This window comes from Bombina bombina, chromosome 10 (genome assembly GCF_027579735.1).
Source record: "Bombina bombina isolate aBomBom1 chromosome 10, aBomBom1.pri, whole genome shotgun sequence".
Lineage (NCBI taxonomy): Eukaryota > Metazoa > Chordata > Amphibia > Anura > Bombinatoridae > Bombina > Bombina bombina.
In genome coordinates, this window is record NC_069508.1 from 218,120,386 (window position 1) to 218,128,292 (window position 7,907).

The window sequence follows — 7,907 nt, forward strand, 5'->3', positions numbered from 1 at the left end:
CATGGTTTAAATGAGACTTATGTTACTGGCAAAAAAGGGTTAAATCACTGTTTATATTTATTTACCTTTGCTTAGTATATTTATTTGTGTGTAAGTACGTTCATCATGTAAAAACATTGCTTTTTATTTCAGAGCTATAGCAGAAAAATAATGCATACGTTTCTCTTTTCAATATGAGATCTTCATCAAATTTGCCTTTTATTTCTTTTTATTAGCTGATTGGATCTACTGCAACACTGAACAAACTTATCTATCCCAAGATTAATTTGATGTAGATTAAACAGTGTGTAGCCCTTGATAATGCTCTTTAAATCTTAACATATTTTCATAAGCCTTTTCAAAATATATATATTTTACGATTTGTATTGTTACAATCACTGACTATATTTGGAACTGTCTCACCAAGTTAAAAAATAGTGGTACAGTTGCACACTTCTCAAATAAAAGAATCGCTGTATATAGCTGTTTTAATTCTAATACATTCTAAAAAAATCTATTAAATTGTCCTTTTTTTTTTTACATCATGTTTATTATATTTTAAAAAAAAATCAAGCAAAATTATTATTGAAGGTTAAAGCTCACTAAACAGCAACAGCAAAAAAGTAGTGCAGTCACCATGAGTACAATGCGATTAAAAGCCCAATGTTTATTAAGGTGCATAAATAGTACATGAGATTTGCCATACTCTAGGTCAGACAGACAAAAAAAGAGAAGTGACGCGTTTCATGCACTCCTTGCACAATTCCTCACTGATCCTATCTAAGACTGAAAGGGGGAATGTTAAGTAATTATCATCTCATGTTGGTCATTTGTGTAAGGGCTAAACACCTGTGAACTGAACTGCTTCACACACAATCAGATTCTATCAGAATAAAGCAAAGGACTATTAAAAACTAATGCAAGTCATAAATGATTCATTTACAAGATACGCAAGAAGAAATGAGAAACGTAAGTTATAAGTTGTTAAACGGCAAGCACTACATTACCACTAACACTAATTTATATATTTCATATTCAGAATAACTCATTTATATATTTTACTGTCACTGAGACATCTTAATTCATTTTCCATCTGATTTTTTATATATGTTTGAGTGAAAAAAATAACTTTGTTCAAATTTTTACTCCAAGTGAGTTCCCCAAAAATGAGCATAAGGAAAGTTATGTCCAGTGGTGGCTTAAACAGTGCAGTCCTTTTCTTTCTTTTGGTTTCAATCCCTATGAAATATATAGAACCTTTAGAAATGTCCTTACTATTTTCCATGGGTGCTTTATAAATGTGCCCACCACAGAGGGCATGCAGATCTTGACAATATTATTTCAGTAACATTTAAGGGACATTCTACAGATTTTTTTCTATTTTCTAGAAAGTAGAATATTAATGCATTTTTTTTTTTATTTTTTTTTTTTGGGGGGGGGATATTCCTACACTGAAAAATGGGGGTTGTCTCTGTAAGTCGATGAATATCCAGGTATGCAATACTTGTCCTTTCATATAGATGACATTACACAAGCAAGACAGAAATGTATTGCTGGTCAAACCTTTTTTTTCTTCCTTCCTCGCAGTGGTCATTATTGAACTGAATATGCGAATTTGACATTTACACAACCAATACACGATTTTATTTTTTTCCTAGTGTTCTATGTCAGTTCCAGAGGGATAAAGTTGCACTTTAAATGTTTAAATATTGTTTAATTATATGCAACTGTTTATGTGTTCTGTTTCTATATTTGCTTTTAGAAGTTAATTCAGTTTTTGTATCACCTGGAAAATCCTGTCATATTGGGTGCATTTTGTTAGAGATGTTTGTCCCCAAACTGTTGGAAAATGGTTTTGTTCTATATTTTAAAATATGATATCTAAAAACAAATATTCTGTGTGTTATTTTTTAAGTTGAAAAATATACATTTGTATTCCAGCTTATTTCTTTCCACCAATAATTTAGCTATGGGAAATATGACATTTCTCATTTATAAAACAAGTAACCATCTTTACTTAATAAACTAAAACATTATTATTATTTTTCAAAGAAAAACTGGTATTTTAAATGTGTATTTAAGTAATCTTAAGATTTTTGGATTTTTTTTCTTGTGCCATAAGATTCAAATTCCACTTGTTTGAGCCCAATCTGAGTATGGTAACAGTTTTTTGTTTGCTTTTTTCACCACCCTGTGCACTAAACAATGTTCTGTCAGGAGCAACAACGGGGGGGGGGGGGGGGGAGACAATTAAATAAAAAGTTTAATGTTACCATCATTTTAAAATGGATTTATTGGTGCAGAGAACCAGCTAACCATACACTGACCACTAGAACAAATTTAAAGGGACAGTCTAGTCAAAACTGATTCAGATAGAGCATGTCATTTTAAACAACTTTCCCATTTACTTTTATCATCAAATTTGCTTTGTTCTCTTGGTATTCTTAGTTGAAAGCTAAGTCTAGGGAGGCTAATATGCTAATCATTTTGACAGTTTTTCACAGCTAGAGGGCATTAGTTCATGTGTGCCATATAGATAACATTGTGCTCACGTCTGTAGAGTTACTTATAAGAGGGCACTGATTGGCTTAAAGGCAAGTCTGTCAAAAGAACTGAAATAAGGGGGAAATCTGCATAAGCTTAGATACAAGTTAATCACAGAGGTAAACTATATTAATATAATTGTGTTGATTATGCAAAACTGGGGAAAGGGTAATAAAGAGATTATCTATCTTTTTTTAAATAAAAATTCTGGAGTAGACTGTCCCTTTTAATAAGATTAAAACGTTATTTTAAAAATGCTTTAGAAAGGAATTTGACACTTAACTTCAGTTTCACAGAGTTTTAAAACTTGGGGTTTGGTCACAATTCTTTAGAAAAGTACTTATCTTATGATTTTAAACTGAAAAACATAACTAACATTTTGAAGATTTTCTTAGATAAATAAGGTTTCTTTCCTAAAATATGGTGAGTCCACGGCTTGAGTAATTACTGTTGGGAATATCACTCCTGGCCAGCAGGAGGAGGCAAAGAGCACCACAGTTAAACTGCTATGTATCACTCCCTTACCCACAACCCCCAGTCATTCTCTTTGTCTTCGGTGCATGGAGGAGGTGAAGTTTAGGTGTCTGATGAAAAAATTTGATTTAATCTACAAGCAAGTTTTGGGGTATAGCCGTATTCCACGTCATTCCTTGCAGTCGGGTAGTGGTGGCTTTGAAGCAGTTAGGAACTTGTAAAGAGTAACTTACTGCGTTTTCCTAACTATTGCTGCCCTAGTTTAGAAAGCCAGAGTTGGCTACTCTGTTCTTTCTTTTTTCAAAGATCTCTGTGACGAACTGTGTCTACTCATACCTTGTTACTGTCTACATGCCGGACAGCGGAGCAGGTGAGTGCTTTTTCTTCCAGTTGGGGAGACCATGCACTTAACAAATTAAAAGGCACTGCTTTTTTATTGGGACATAGATAATCATGTTGTATGGGTTACACTGGGGCATGAAGCAGGCACTGTAGCATGTGTGAGACTAACATTTAAACTCTTTTAAACAGAAAGTGTAAAATGTTTTTATTAGGCTTTATTTTCTGACACATATTGATAAAACAATACAAGTTTAAACTGAAAGTAAGGCTGAATTTTCTATTTCGGCAGCTTATTCATTTCCCCTTTGCTTTAAAATAAAGCAATGCAACATTTTAATTTGTCCAGTTTGAAAATTCGGTTATTTCTGGTACTCAGTGTATCAGGAAGCTATTTTTAGTGCCTCTCTGTGTCGCAGCAGTAATTTGAGCTCGGCAGTTGCGGTCACATGACCGGCTTTACTTCATAACGTTTCTGGGGAAAAAGCTTTTTTTTTCTCCATTTCTGGGTGATCCGGTCTTAATTGATAACGGTAAGGTACCTCAGTAATTAAGGTGTGGGGATGCCTGATTGGTATTTTAGAAGTTTATTAAATGTTTTTTCTTAACTTTTTTCACGTAATTTTAGCTGTGGATCGATCCTAATTTGGGATAAAATTTAAAGTGTATTTTTTCCTTAGCTTATTTTAATTAAATATTAAAATCTTTGGAACTTATCTGTACAAGTTTATTTACTGTTTCACAACATATCTGATATGGAGCAAGAGCCTGCTCTCATTAATTCATGCTTATTATGTTTAGATGCACAATTTGCAGCCCCTATGCTATTTTGTTCTTCATGTGTCAAGAAAACCTTGCAAAATAAAGGTAACATTTTTTAGCCTAATGTCTCTCAGGATGATGCTGTTAAAATAATAGTTAAGCTTTCACCTGCTACGTCCCAAGCCTCAATGGCATCACCTGCAGTGCCCTGCGATTTCTCTATAAATCCTAGTGGACTTTATTTAAAAGCAGAAATTGCTGGTGAAGTTTAGGTGTCTGATGAAAAAATTTGATTTAATCCACAAGTAAGTTTTGGGGTATAGCTGTATTCCACGTCATTCCTTGCAGTCGGGTAGTGGTGGCTTTGAAGCAGTTAGGAACTTGTAAAAAGGTACTTACTGAGTTTTCATAACTATTGCTGCCCTAGTTTAGAAAGGCTACTCTGTTCTTTCTTTTTTCAAAGGTCTCTGTGACGAACTGTGTCCTCTCATACCTTGTAACTGTCTACATGCTGGACAGCGGAGCAGGTAAGTGCTTTTTCTTCCAGTTGGGGAGACCATGCACTTAACAAATTAAAAGACACACGCCTTGATTACGAGTTCTGCGTTAGTCTTAAAAAGCAGCGTTAAGGGGTCCTAACGCTGCTTTTTATGTAACGTTGGTATTACGAGTCAGGCAGGAAATGGTCTACTGCTCACTTTCTTTCCGCGACTCGAGGCTACCGCAAATCCCCTTACGTCAATTGCGTATCCTATCTTTTCAATGGGATTTGCCTAACGCTGGTATTACGAGTCTTGGAAGAAGTGAGCAGGAGAGCCTCTACCGACAAGACTCCAACCGGAAAAAAAGTCAGTAGTTAAGAGTTTTATGGGCTAATGCCGGAACATAAAGCTCTTAACTACAGTGCTACAATGTACACTAACACCCATAAACTACCTAGGAACCCCTAAACCGAGGCCCCCCATATCACAAACCCTATAATATAAATTTTTAACTCCTAATCTTCCGACCGGACATCATCGCCAACTACATTATCCCTATGAACCCCTAATCTGCTGCACCTAACATCGCCGACACCTATATTATATTTATTAACCCCCAACCTCGCCGCCACCTACCTACACTTATTAACCCCTAATCTGCCGACCGGACATCGTCGCCACTATAATAAATGTATTAACCCCTAAGCCGTCACACTCCTGCCTCGCAAACACTATAATAAATTATATTAACCCCTAATCTGCCCTCCCTAACATCGCCGCCACCTACCTTCAATTATTAACCCCTAATCTCCCGACCCCAACGTCGCTGCTACTATAATAAAGTTATGAACCCCTAAACCTAAGTCTAACCCTAACAGCCCCCTAACTTAAATATAATTTAAATTAAACAAAATAAATTTACTATAATGCAAAAAATTATTCCTATTTAAAACTAAATACTATATAATTAATAGTTACATTGTAGCTATTTTAGGATTTATATTTATTTTACAGGCAACTTTGTATTTATTTTAACTAGGTACAATAGCTATTAAATAGTTAATTACTATTTAATAGCTACCTAGTTAAAATAATTACAAATTTACCTGTAAAATAAATCCTAACCTAAGTTACAATTACACCTAACACTACACTATCAATAAATTAATTAAATAAATTAACTACAATTATCTAAACTAAAATACAATTAAATAAACTAAACTATAATACAAAAAAAAACACTAAATTACAGAAGATAAAAAAATTACAAGAAGTTAAAACTAATTACATCTAATCTAAGCCCCCTAATAAAATAAAAAAGCCCCCCAAAATAATAAAATGCCCTACCCTATCCTAAATTACAAAGTAATCAGCTCTTTTACCAGCCCTTAAAAGGGCTTTTTGCGGGGCATTGCCCCAAAGTAATCAGCTCTTTTACCTGTAAATTAAAATACAATACCCCCCCCCCAACATTACAACCCACCACCCACATACCCCTACTCTAAAACCCACCCAAACCCCCCTTAAAAAAACCTAACACTACCCCATTGAAGATCTCCCTACCTTGAGTCGTCTTCACTCAGCCGAGCCGAATTCTTCATCCAAGCGGGGCAGAAGAAGTCCTCCATCCGTTTGAAGTCTTCATCCAAGCGTGGCAGAAGAGGTCTTCCATCCGATTGAAGTGTTCATCCAAGCGGCATCTTCTATCTTCATCCATCCGGAGCGGAGTGGCAGCATCCTGAAGACCTCCGACGCGGAACATCCATCCTGGCCGACGACTGAACGATGAATGACGGTTCCTTTAAATGACGTCATCCAAGATGGCATCCCTCGAATTCCGATTGGCTGATAGGATTCTATCAGCCAATCGGAATTAAGCTAGGAAAAATCTGATTGGACCTTGCATTCTATTGGCTGATCGGAACAGCCAATAGAATGCGAGGTCAGTCCGATTGGCTGATTGGATCAGCCAATCGGATTGAAATTCAATCTGATTGGCTGATTGAATCAGCCAATCAGATTTTTCTTACCTTAATTCCGATTGGCTGATAGAATCCTATCAGCCAATCGGAATTCGAGGGACACCATCTTGGATGACGTCATTTAAAGGAACCGTCATTCGTCGTTCAGTCGTCGGCCAGGATGGATGTTCCACGTAGGAGGTCTTCAGGATGCTTCCGCTCCGGATGGATGAAGATAGAAGATGCCGCTTGGATGAACACTTCAATCGGATGGAAGACCTCTTCTGCCCCGCTTGGATGAAGACTTCAACCGGATGGAGGACCTCTTCTGCCCCGCTTGGATGAAGAATTCGGCTCCGCTGAGTGAAGACGATTCAAGGTAGGGAGATCTTCAATGGGGTAGTGTTAGGTTTTTTTTTAAGTGGGGTTTGGGTGGGTTTTAGAGTAGGGGTATGTGGGTGGTGGGTTGTAATGTTGGGGGGGTATTTTATTTTAATTTAAAGGTAAAAGAGCTGATTACTTTGGGGCAATGCCCCGCAAAAAGCCCTTTTAAGGGCTGGTAAAAGAGCTGATTACTTTGTAATTTAGGATAGGGTAGGGCATTTTATTATTTTGGGGGGGCTTTTTATTTTATTAGGGGGCTTATATTAGGTGTAATTAGTTTAAACTTATTGTAAATTTTTTATATTTTCTGTAATTTAGTGTTTGTTTTTTTTGTATTATAGTTTAGTTTATTTAATTGTATTTTAGTTTAGATAATTGTAGTTAATTTATTTAATTAATTTATTGATAGTGTAGTGTTAGGTGTAATTGTAACTTAGGTTAGGATTTATTTTACAGGTAATTTTGTAATTATTTTAACTAGGTAGCTATTAAATAATTATTAACTATTTAATAGCTATTGTACCTAGTTAAAATAAATACAAAGTTGCCTGTAAAATAAATATAAATCCTAAAATAGCTACAATGTAACTATTAGTTATATTGTAGCTATATTAGAGTTTATTTTATAGGTAAGTATTTAGTTTTAAATAGGAATAATTTTTTTCATTATAGTAAATTTATTTTGTTTAATTTAAATTATATTTAACTTAGGGGGGTGTTAGGGTTAGACTTAAGTTTAAAGGTTCATAACTTTATTATAGTAGCGGCGACGTTGGGGTTGGGAGATTAGGGGTTAATAATTGTAGGTAGGTGGTGGCGATGTTAGGGAGGGCAGATTAGGGGTTAATAAAATTTATTATAGTGTTTGCGAGGCGGGAGTGCTGCGTTTTAGGGGTTAATACATTTATTATAGTGGCTGCGATGTCCGGTCGGCAGATTAGGGGTTAATAAGTGTAGGTAGGTGGCGGCGACGTTGGGGGGG